The sequence below is a fragment of the Antechinus flavipes genome, chromosome 3 (assembly GCF_016432865.1).
Source record: "Antechinus flavipes isolate AdamAnt ecotype Samford, QLD, Australia chromosome 3, AdamAnt_v2, whole genome shotgun sequence".
NCBI lineage: Eukaryota > Metazoa > Chordata > Mammalia > Dasyuromorphia > Dasyuridae > Antechinus > Antechinus flavipes.
The window spans coordinates 464,440,240-464,453,210 of record NC_067400.1 but is presented as its reverse complement, the minus strand read 5'-3'; the positions used below and the strand labels follow the sequence as shown (position 1 = coordinate 464,453,210).

Here is a 12,971-nt window from a genome sequence, read left to right as displayed (position 1 = left end):
CTAAGGTAGTATTAGGGTGGTCAGAAAGAGCCAGAATAGGTGTAAGTTCCAGGCTAGCTCCCTGGAGGCCTCAGAATTAGCCAGAGGAAAAAATCCTTGCTCTTTACGGGAAGAAGTGAAGGGGATGGACAAACTGCCACAAACTCTCCACCATCTCCTATCTCCTGGTCCTTCTACAAAGTGAGTGTGGCTTGTCTCACTTCACCCTCTAATCCCTCCTATGATGTATACACCAAAAGAGCCAGCACAGAATAATGAGAAGGGCTATTTTTCCAAACATATGCTAATAGAGTTATTGTCCAATAGGTAATTAGCCTTAAGTGCTCGTTGTTTGATTCAAGCCCACCTTTTAAGATCCCTTTACAGATAAGTATCTTAAGGCTGGGAGGGGGGAGAGGAGGATTAACACAGGCAGTGAACTAGTAAGGTTCAGATAAGTACATTCCAGGTATCTCTGGAGTCTCTGAGGTTCCTAGTATTTTGTCTTGAGATACCACAGAGAGCCCTGAAAATCTAGTGTTCTGAAACTCAACCAAATGGGAGAAAGGGAGGATGAGGATTGTGACTCGTGTGTGTGTGTGTGTGTGTGTGTGTGTGTGTGTGTGTGTGTAGTAATAGGGATATTCCTATTCTAGGAGATGAAAATAACAGAAGGAACCCAGGTGACCTGGGCAAGACCAAGCAGGGTTGATTATCCAACCCTGACCAAAAATACATCCTGTCCCTGGAACAAAACTCTAGTACAGGAAATAAAGCCAAAGAGATGAATTAAAAAAAACCCAAAAAAACATACTGACTGGTATCCAGTATTATTACAAATCTAAAAATCACCCCCAAAAGGAAGGAATTAACTCTATGACAACTGCAAGCAAGATTCAAAGAGAAAAAATAGATTATCTGTTAGGACTACAAGAATATCTAAAAGAAATGAAGCATGAGATAAAAAGTGAAGAAAAAGTTGGAAGGAGAATAGATAGTTTAGAAGACAAAATGGTAAAACTTACTCAAGTAACAGACTTCCTAAAAACTAGAAGAGACCAAACAAATCAATGACACAAGATCATTTGGAGTTGGAAATTTTCTATTTTTATTATGTTTAACATGGATTTTTAAAAATATATATTTGAATAGTGCCCTTATTCTTAAAAGCAAAGGTATTTTATAGAAAAATACAACATTCTTCAATACATTCATGTATATAGCATGGAGAGGGTCAGAAGGGAGGAAAAAAAAGCTTGGAAGTATAATTTGATACCAAACAATTTCAACAGTATCTTTTTCAAAATAATCCAATGTTAAATCACAGTGAATCACAGAGCTAGGTCATTTGAAGGAAACTCAAAAGAGAAGTTACTAAATGATGATGATAGAGGGACATTCAATTCTCACACTTTGATTAGTGAGTTGGAGGAATGAATGAATGGGCAATCAGGGCTAGAAAGGCTGTCCAGGGAGCCTGTGTCACCTGGAGGAAGCTAAGTTTCATTGAGAGGCAGAAGACAGAAAGAGTGGGAAGAGAAAAGGATTAAAATTAATTTGGTGTAAAATTTAAAAATGATCCTATTTTGCTAAGACTTAACTAGTTTTAATATTTCCTTTGTGGTTCCTTTCTTTAGTTAACTTCATCCACCATCTATAACTTGGAGAAAATAGCCTACAGGTCAAGCTTTTGTCTTGTAATAAAGTCTACTTTTGTAACTATACCAATATCCACTTTCTGGAAAAATCTGATTAAAGTGATTAAAAGGTAAAATCTCATCAATTTAAATTATGTAGCAACTGGAATTCTCTGTGAGAAACTTTTGTCTTGTGACAAGTCTTGGTTATGGTTAAAAGGGAGTTTCAAAAGGTGAGGTCCAAATGATGTAATCTCAATTCTGTCTATATTACTGATAACCGATCAGGAGGAGACACACTTATGTTGTTCAAAATTTTGCTCTGACACCTTACTAATTATTATAAAAGACTCTGTCAGCCCTCACTTTAAGTCACATTGGTCACTGAGAGACAACTGTTGCAAGTTGTTGGCTATTGCTAGCGTAACTAATAAACTATGCTGGGAACTTTGTGTCTCAGAATTTCCCATCATAGTTGACAACCATGAAGGAACTAGAGGGAATGAGGCTAGTTCCTGAAACAACCTCTAAGAGAGGGACTCTAGAAAACTCTAGGAAACTTTTTTTCTGAGATTTCTCCACAAAGGATTGTACAAGAGGACAAATTTATTCCTCAGTCCCAATCACTCTCAATCCTCTTAAGCTAAGGCAAGCCTCCATTTCAATGGGGAAAGATATCCCTGGGAAGTCTCTCTAAGGTAGGGGTGGGGTATATCTGACCCACAGGCTGTATAAGAGCTGCAAAAATAATGAGCTAAGGCAATTGCAGATGATGAGTGAATGCCAGGCACAACAACCTCTCACTGCTTGAGTTCTATAAGTGGATAATTTCGTATGGCTCGAGAATGATGTTAAATATCCAAATGGCCGTTGGAAGAAAAAAAGGTTCCCCTCCCTTGCTCTAAGAGAACAGGTGAGTCTTCATGTTGTTGGGGAAGTAACTAGCTAAAGTTATCTGGCACTTTGATGGGGAAGTCCTTTCAAGGGAATAAGGTTTTCCTCCACAATAGGGGGAAGTCTGTATAAGGGAAAATGAAATCCAGGAGTATTTTGCAACTTTGATTATTGTGCAAATTAGAATACCATGTAGATTAATTTTTGATTAAAACCTTTTTTGATTAAAAAATTAGTTGGGTAAATGCTTCTTTGTGTCCAGTTTATTTTTCTTGGGGTATTATCAATCCAAGAAGTAAAAATAAAAACCGTTTTTCTTGAGAAATATTTTCTCCAAAAAAAAAAAAAAAAAAAAAAAAGAAACATTCTCTCCTCTCTCTTCTTGATTATGGCCAAATCAGGAAGGCAGATAAAAGAAACAAATAAGAGGGATAGGGATCTTTTCCCCAATATGTAGAAATTTATGGCATCATAAACTAATCAAAGACTAAAATGTAACTTCACTACTATGCATTTCCAAATTATAGTTTGAATGTTTTTTTAAAATAAATGCTGAAATGTTTTAGTGAATTCTCTGTAGAATTTGTTTTAAGGAAAAATAAGAATAGAACTGTGAAAGTCTGCCTTATGTGACAAGGATGCATATGAACTTAGGAGACTGCCGAATATGTATATGAGAGAAAGAAGAAAGGAAGGGAAAAATTTGAATCATATCTTGATATCTCATATATGCTCCATGGAAAAGGGGCAAGGGTAGGGAATAGGGAAAGGTTTTATACTCGTAAGAGGTCTTCCTCCTCCATAAAAATGCAGATTAAAGAAGCTGAGTTCAGTTTGGGATAATTTTTTTTTTTTTTTTTTTTTGCTGAGGCAACTGAGGTTCAGTGACTTGCCCAGGTCACACAGCTAGCAAATGTTAAGTGTCTGAGACTAGATTTGAACTCGGGTCCTTCTGACTTCAGGAGTGGTGCTCTATCCATTGCACTATCTTGTTGCCCCAAGTTTGGCATAAATTTCAAAACCAGTTTACAATTTGAATTTTAAGAGCTGTCTTGCTTCTTGTCCACAAAAGGAAATGCTTATTTAGGGAAGCAACTTGAATGTAAGTAAGATTTAATTTGAAAAAAATACTTTGTTACTTCCATGAACTATATAAAAGAATTTGATTGTTATATGAATAACAGGTGTTTGTAAGCTGTTAATTGGAGCCAGGAGATCTTAGACTACCTCTCCTCTGTCTCAACCAAAGGGATAAATCACTGCAGACTTCCTATCTTATGTTCTGTAACAGACCTATTAAGATCTTTGGGTGCCACCACTTTTACTACCCTTTCCAACTGTACCTAACATAAAGAAAAATTGTAAGGTGGCATTATAAATGAATTAGAATTTGGACAGCCCATGTATTTATAAGCTCTTTATAATTCCAAAGTATTGTAAATACTTTAGAATCCCAAGAACAAATATATTGCAATTATGAGATGATGTAGAATAAAATTTGTCAAATTATAAAGGAGAAATTCAATGTCATGAAGATGGGTTTTATAGTCTGGGATATGATAAAGAAGAAGTGGATCAGAATATGAAAAGAGAAAAAGGATGGACTTTAATCAAAGGATACATGTTTACATATATTTGTGTATGTGTGTGTGTGTTTATATGTGCAGAGAAAAGGAGGGGAGTTTGAGCAAGTAAAAGTTGGGAATAAAAGGGGTTTAATTTTGTAAAGGGAAGTTTGAGGAAGATTTTTAATACTCTTAAAATAATATGACGTGATTGTTCTTTATAATATGGAAACTATAGTAATATATATGTGGAATTATTTGAAGATAGTATATAAAAATTCTGTTCTTGAAAGACATTTAGAAGAGTATATTTTAGTTTTCTAAGAATTATAAAATTTTCATAGACCTTAAAGAGGGGAATGAGAATACAATACTGCCTCTTTAAATATTTAGCAGTAGACTGAGAATAGTGAGCCTTATAATGTGAAATACTGGGTATATGTGGCTCTTGGAACATTGAGATTTTGATTTTATGATTGTAAATCCATATTTGATTTGGTATAGGTTTATTCTGGAACTACATTATAACAAGACTTTGCCTATGCTAAGACAAAAAATTGAAATAACATGGATTGAAGAAAACAGGAGTTAAAAATCTGGACTCTAAATATGTTGGCCATATGATTTTAGACAAATAAACTCCTCTCTATTTACCTCAGTTGACTAATCTGTAAAGGGGTTGTTGCAAGAATCACATGATTGTGAAATATTTAACAGATTGCAAAATACTTAACTAGTATAGGGTAAACACTAAATAAATATTTATTATTATTATTTCTTTAATTGAATACAATTGTTCCATTCTAGATAACTCTGTGCTGGATTTTTAGACATAATTAGTGTAAAATATCAAGGTGACAAGATGAATGATTTTCTACATAAGACAATTTGGAAATGCATTTGACTGATAATCATCTGACTAATAAGTAGTTTTGTTTTATGTTTTAAATCCATGATATTATGAATGTTATTGTGTTTTAACTCTTCTTGTACCATGATTTTTGAGACCAACTATAATGAAAAATACTATCAAGAAATTAATGCAACTGTATCATTAGAAAATTTACCTCTTTTAATCTGGATATTGTGCAATTATTAAGTTAATAGATACTACTGTTATGATGTTAAAATCTATGAAGTATGTAATTGGGTATGTTTTAAAAGGGAATGATAATAATTAATTTGTGGAAAAGGAAAAAGAAAAATCTTGTAAAATCTCCTTATTTGTAAACTTACTTGTTTGGGCAAAATCAAAAAAATCTTAGCAACCCTGTGAAAGAACTTGTGAATTGATTTACTGAGAAAATGGGATCCTCCCTTCCATTACAAATATTCTTTGACAAAGGGTGATGTAATGGTCCAGAACTCTCCTCTGACAGAGACCCATCCTTTAGGGCAGTTAAATGGTTTTCATTCAGTTGGAAATCTTGGCGGGGGACTAGCTGCACCCACTAAAGAGTTGAAGATTAGCTCAAGACTACTCCCAGTAGCTCAAACTTAAGTGGTTTCATTCAGTTGGGAGATCTCGACCGATATTCCTATAGAGTGGCTTGAAACTTCAAGATAAGTACTTTCTTTCAACTGGAAATCTAGGCCTGGGGTCACTGACGACATTGAGGGATTCTTATTCAATTTTGAATGGAAGCTCTAGCTTCAGACCGATATAAAGGACAATTCTGAACTCTAAATGTCTGCAGAAGTCTGAAGTAGGATTATGATTTGCCAAGGGATTTCTCCTCTTGGTACAGCTGACTGCCAGGACTCTTGCCCATGTAAAGACATTCTCTTCTCAGTGTTAACCTTTGTTATTTTCTCTGACAGGACCTCTTGTCACTAAGGAGTCTGTCTTCCTGGCAAAGATGGCTTCTCAGAGTCAATAAAAATTCCTTTTGCCATTTAAACTTTTCAGGTTTGCGAATTCTTTTACATTGGACTTGCATCTCTGACCAGAGGGGATTTTCATATCAATTCTCTACCACTAAACCTGCATCGATTGCTTTAGCTTTATAGGGTGATAGACATATGATTTTTACTATACTTTAATTTGTAACTTTAATCAGACTAAGTGATGTATGGGAGGAGTGGCTTCCTAAGAATCAAAGGGGGAAATTGTAAAATTGAAAATTGATTTTATTTTGCTAAAACTTAAGCTAGATTTAATATTCCCTTTAGTTGTTCCTTTCCCCCATAAACTTCACCCACCACCCCCTTCCTAAATTGCCTAAAAATCAAGCTTTTGTTTTGTAATTACCTCCATCTTTATAACCCCTCCCATCACCTATATTGTATAAAATTCTGATAATTCTTTTTATTTCCACTCCCTGTTGTGGTTTCAGGTTGATCATTCTTAATTTTGGTTATGTTATTTTTCTGTCTCTTGTGATCAGGTTTTCTGAATAGTTATTGATTTTGTCATTTCTTTTAGAGAATGAATTTACAGAATTTAGAGAATGAATTTCTTGTTTTGTGCTTATTTTGGATTTGCTAACTTGTCCTCTAGTTTTTTTTAAAAATTACATAGTTAGTTCATTAATCACTCTCCTTTCTTGTATTTTGTTAGTACACATTTTAAGAGAATAAATTTCTTTTTCCAAGAACATTTTTAGATTTATCCCAAGAATTCTGGCATATTTTATAATAGTTATTGTTTTCTCTTATATTTCTTTTAATTGCTCCAAAGATTTACTCTTTGATCCACTACTATTCTTCACATTTCATTCAATCATAATCTAGGAAATCAAGATTTATAATATATAGGCAGTTTGTCACTTCATCTGACTTTGTATACGACATATATATTCTCCCTCTTATCTTTCTTCTCTGTTTCTGTGAACAATAATTAAATCATTATAATAATAATTATTCTAAAAGATGATATAAACTACTACTCTGTGGATCCATAACCTCTCTAACTGCCTAGGCCAAAACTCCCCTTCCGAGCTTTTACTCCTATTAGAATGCAAGCTCCTTTATAGCTGGAAATGCATCAATTATTTCTCTAAGCTAAGGAATAATTTTGAGTTGCTTCCTTTATAACTATAACTTTATAACAATTTCTTACAAGATATTAATTCTAGAAAAAGGAGTCGGAGTAATTTTCTTGTATCATTTGACGCCATTATGACATTCAACTTTTAAAAAGTATCTGTTTCCAGCATCCTAAAGTTATTTTGTGGGTAGCTAGGAGGCATAGTGGATAGATTGCCACGCTTGCAAGTCAGAAAAACTTATCATTCTGGAGAAGGAAATGGCAAAACACTCCATTATGGGGTCACAAAAAGTCAGACGTGACAGAAAAAAACAATTGAACAACTAAGTTATGCCAGTGCATCTTACTTTCAATCACTTTGTCTTAGATAAATGAGTACATTCTTTCAAAGTTGTTGCCTTTTGCTTCTGTTAAATTTTCTTCTATTTCTGTATTTTTGTTTCCCCTCTGTCATTCTCTTCTTCAGAAGATGCATGTTTATTTTCACTATTTTTGCTTTAAGACTTCTAATTTCTAACCTAATTTCTGTATTTTTAAAAGTTTTATTTCTCTCTCTCTTTTTTAAAACCATTCTAGACTATATAGCTGCTATTCTATAAAAAATACATAATTGTGATGTGAACTTTAGGGAATCCAGAGTTTTTTCACTGGGGTTTTGGGTTCATTTTTCTTCCAAATTAAATATATATTCAGTTTGGGATAGCCTTTTTTTGAATGTTTGCTTATTTTTCTTTTTGAATCTCACAGTTTATCTGCTTAGGTAGACTTATACCCAAATTGTCTATTTAACTTTATGTACTTCAGCCTTAAAAAATATTCTCAGGTCATCTCTGTTTTCTCAATTCACTGTTTGGCACCTTTTCTTCCACTAATATTATATATATCTTTTTTTCTGAAAGGTCTCTGAGAGACTCTAAGTTGGGGAATGCTAGGGGATTAGCTGGTTCTTTGCTCAGAGTAAACTTCATAGAGACCAACCTCACATAGATTCCTAATTCTCTTTCCCTTGGCTGTGGAAGTTTCTATTCTTCTATCTGGTTTTGTACTTCTGCATCTTTTGCCACCTTCATCCCAGATTATTCTACCTTTTTATTTTAATGTCAAGCACAATCAGTGGTTTCTACCTCTTTGTGTGGTTGCAATGATGGGGATAAAGACTGAGTCACCACTATGAGAAAGAGCAGGGGTTTCCACAGCTGGACTTGGAGCACAAGTGCAGGCTATGGTCCAAGAGTAGGACCTTTAAGTTTTCTAATGTTATCTCACAAAGCTTTTATTTTGTGTTTTTGTCTTCCCATCTTATACATTAAACTTTAATCACTATAGCATCGGCACATTTAAAAAATATTTTAAGATTATTATGCTGGAAAAGTATGCAGAAAGCGTGTCTGCTATCATACTGATATTCTCTCTTTCTGAAGTAAGACAGGACCTAAAAAAGTTAAGAATTCAAAGTAGAATCATCTGTATTATAATTTTTTATGTATATAACTATAAATTCCTAAGTGTTAGTACAGTAGAGATATGAGAAGATTTATTTTTTAGGATGGAGAGATTCTAAGTAGTTTGTAGGCAGAAAAACAGAATCAATGATGTACTAGTAACATGGCAAAATTTATAGAATAAGACTCCATGGGGTATGAGAGAGAATGAGGGGGAAAAGGCATAAATGAAGGGATTAGCCTTGCAAAGGAGAGATCTTCTTTGTCTCAGAATATGAGGGAAGAATATGGATAAAAGATATGGAGAATTTTGAGGTAGAGAAAAAGAAGGGAAATAGTATAAAGATGGCCTTAAATTTAAAATTATTTGCTAATGTCAGCTTGTCAGCTGAGGCATAGCTATAACCTTTACTACATTAGTGATAATAATAATAGAGTAATGCCCCCACTTAACAGGCACTCAGGCAAGAAATCTCTTTATAAAACATCAAGGTGAAAGAGCTTGAAAAAACACATATAGCTCACTCCCTACTTCCCTAAAGCATGTTTCAAAAGTCACTTTAAAAAGCTATACATATGCTAATTACAATAATTAAGGATCATAACATCAGAGTGGGAAAGCTCAGGACAGCTACCATAAAATATTTTTTGAGAGTTATAGATGAAGTTGGAAAAAGCTTTTGAACTTCTGAAGCTTTCTTATGTCTACTCGTGGGCTTTTAAACTATAGACAGCATCTTTTGTCTTCTGGAAAAAATTAATTTGGCTTTTATTCAATCAGTCATCAAGCATTTATTAAGTGCTTATTATGTGTCAGACAGTGTTCTAAATTCTTGGAGGCATTGTAGTTAAGTGCTGGGTTTATTTTATTTGAGAATAGGGATTAAGAGTTAATGGATTAATAATTACTTTTAAATTGCCTGTAGTTTTTCAGAATCACTCCTAACTTTTCATATTTTAAGTAAACTATATTCTAAAAATTGAGAGTTAACAAATATACTTGTGATAGATTACTGCATCTTTTTAAATCTTGTTTTTTCCTATTTAGAAACCCGACATGCTTACATGACTTCTAGTCATTGCATTCCTATTACTGCTAGGTATTCTTGTTCCAAACAGCTATGTGATGATATCTGCTTTGATGCTGATTGTCTGTACATAATAATAGCTAATCTTTACGTAGTCCTTTAACGTTTACAAAGTACTTTCCTTGTTATAGTCAAGTACCATAACACTGTAACTACTCAAAGAATCTATGCAGCATAATATGAATCTTCCCAAAACAGGATTTCTATTATACCATTTCCCTGCTCAAAACCCTCAATGGTTCCTCATCACATACTGGAATGATTCAAAAACCTTCAGACTGGGCAACAACAGACTCTAACAATCTTATCTTTTAATAGTTTTCAAATACAAATTTTCTGCTTCAATTATATAATATGAGAAAAGTCCAATTTGCTGAACTAATTTAAATTAAGAGTCAAGCTTAGTGATATAAAAGATGTCAGAAAAAAATTGATAGCTTAATCACATGGCAAGAATGAGGGGAAAAAAAGGATAGAAAGAAAACTCACATGTTATACCAATATTAACATAAAGGCAAGATCTAGAAGGTCCTTAGGGTGTTGGATGGAATCCCATGGAGGATTTATAGGAAAATAAGGACAAGAATCATTGAAGGGGGGCAGCTAGATGGCGCAGTGGATAGAGCACCAGCCCTGAAGTGAGGAGGCCATGAGTTCAAATCTGATTTCAGACACTTAACGCATCCTAGCTGTATGACCCTGAGCAAGTCATTTAACCCCTACTGTCTCAGCCCCCCCTCCCCCCAAAAAAAAAAAAAAAAAAAAGGATGGATAAGTATCTGTGATCTCCCTGTATCACTAAATGTAACATCCTCATCAGTGAGAGTACAGATCCACTACAGTACTGAAGCAAAGTCCAGATATGACTTTAGAAGTTCAAATGTTTTTAAAAGTACTCCTATGCCACAATGGAGATCAATATACATAAATGTATGCAGTCAAACTTGAAGCTTAAGTAAAAATATTTAGAAAGACTATGTGCTGGTATTTAAGTTGCATATTCTGTTGCTTATATGTATGTAGTTTGGATAATATAAACTAAGGCTTTTTCCCATACTAAATGATCCTAAAGAATCAAGTGTCAGTTTTATATAAATGTAGGAAAAAACCTCACATTACTAAAGCACTTAAAATCTCAGGGTTTCATATTTTCCAAGAAGTTCAAGTTACCTATCTTATTACCTATTAAACTGTGACTACTTTATTACATTTAGAATAAAAATGTTGTGATAATACGTTGTCTTGATGGATTCTCCCTCTGCCCCAGTAAATGATGTGAAAATATAATTACTAGGAATAAAGCATTTTGAAACATATTTTTTCCTTCAAATTACCAAGCAATACATTATTTTGACCTTCCTATTTCATCTTATCAATTAAAGTTGTTGTCTAATCATTTCAATCTTGTCCTAACACTTGAAACTTCCTAGCAGGCATTTGACACTTCTATTGAACATAACTTACATGGGAAAAAAAAATCTAATTACAAACCCACAATTTAAAAAAATATGAAAAACAGCACAAAAAATAATAGTAGAATCATAAAAATGCAACTTTTGCTATGGAAAAAAAACAAAGGTGGCAAGAAAAATTCTCTGGGTTAATTTCTGGATGATAAATTTTAAGAAGGAAACTGATAATTGTCAAGTTATCCAAAATAGTACAAATAGATGAGAAGAATTGGTAATATTTAGTCTGGAGTATAAGAGAACCTGAAATCTATTTATCTTCAAATATCTGAAATATTATTATGGGTGAGAGATTAGATTTGTCTTGCATGCCCACAGAAGACAGGAGTAGGAGCATTTGAGGGAAATCACAGACTTGACATAAGGAAAATATAGACAATTAGAGCTATCTGAAAAGTAAAATAAGGTGCCTTGAGAGATAGTGGTTCTCTTCATAATGGAAGCCTTTAAATATAGATTAGAAGACCACTTATTGCCTATGTTGTAGAGCAGATTTTCTTCAAGTACAGGCTGTACTATACTATCTCTGAAGGATCTTCTAATTCTGTGATTTTATGAATCGATCCTGAAAGAAACTGATTTTGGGGTGGAGTGAAAAGAATCAATAAGAATTTATCAAATATCTACTGAGTGAGGCACTGTGTTTAGTACTGGGGATACAAAGAAAGGTAAAAAAATTTGTCCTATTTCTCAAGAAGTAGGAGGGAAATAGCATGCAAACATCTATATTAAAACAATATATAGTTTCTCAAAAAATTTAAGTGCAGTTTTAAGTGCATTTAATAGCTGATGGTCCTTGGGCAAATCACTTTTAACTCTTTCAGATTCAATTAGAATCACCTGTAAAATGGGGATAATAATAGCACCTATCTCTTAAGAGTTGTGTTAGATCAAATCAGTTAAAGTGCTTTAATCACTTTAAAACACTACAAAAATACTAGCTATTACTATTTGAAAAAATATCTGTTATTTTGGAATAGGAATTAGAAAAGCATAGTCTGTATTGCTAACTTAACGACTGCACTTAAAATTTTTTTACGACAAAAGCTTGTCGTTTTTAAGTTTTGTTTTTGTTTTGTTTTTTTGCTGAGGCAACTGGGGTTAAGTGACTTGCCTAGAGGCACACAGCTAGGATGTATTAAGTGCCTGAGGCCAGATTTGAACTCAGGTCATCCTGACTACAGAACTGGTGCTCTATCCACTTAGTCACTGAGTGGCCCCACTTTTTAAGTTTTAATAGATTAGAACTGTATTAATACTTTTAAGATACATAGTATATCAGGATAAATTATTATTTTTGTTAAATAAATTATTATTATTGTAGATAATAGTGGGAAGAGACTAAGATTAAGGAGATCTTGGAAAGGTTGTTTTTTAAGAAGTGAGACTCAAGGTGAGATCTGAAGGAAACCAAGGTAGCTAGGAGGGGTAGATAAGGAGGGAAAGAGTTCCAGACATAAGGAAATGTTAATAAAAATGCTTCAAGTCCAGAGATGGAATAACCTATGCAAAAAGCAGCAAAGAGAACAGTGTTATTAAACCTCAAAGGATTCATGGAGACAAATAAGGTGTAAGAAGAGTGGATGGTATAGGAAAGAGCCAGCTTATGAAGGGCAGGGGACTTTTATATTTGATCCTGGAGGTAAAAGAGAGCTGCAGAAGTTTATTGAATAGGGGCACAGGTTGGGATGATGTGGTGGAACAATGGGAAGGTTAGTTAGGGGAATCTGTGACATGGTGAGATCTACACTTGAAGATCAATTTGACAGCTGAGTGGAAGACAGAATGGAGTGAGGAGAGATTCAAGACAGAGAGAGATGATGATGGCTTTCATCCAGGTGGAAGAGGGGGAAGCTCAGTCAGGCATAAAAAAATCCCTGAGCCACAGATTGAATTAAACAAACACAC

At 33.9% G+C, this 12,971-nt stretch overlaps 1 protein-coding gene across 1 annotated transcript in view; it reads right to left on the bottom strand.

Annotated features, from left to right (window-relative positions):
• The window catches only part of MICU2 (mitochondrial calcium uptake 2), a 170,239-nt gene that overhangs the window by 85,773 nt on the left and 71,495 nt on the right, over positions 1-12,971 (bottom strand). The gene's annotated exons all lie outside the window — the stretch shown is intronic.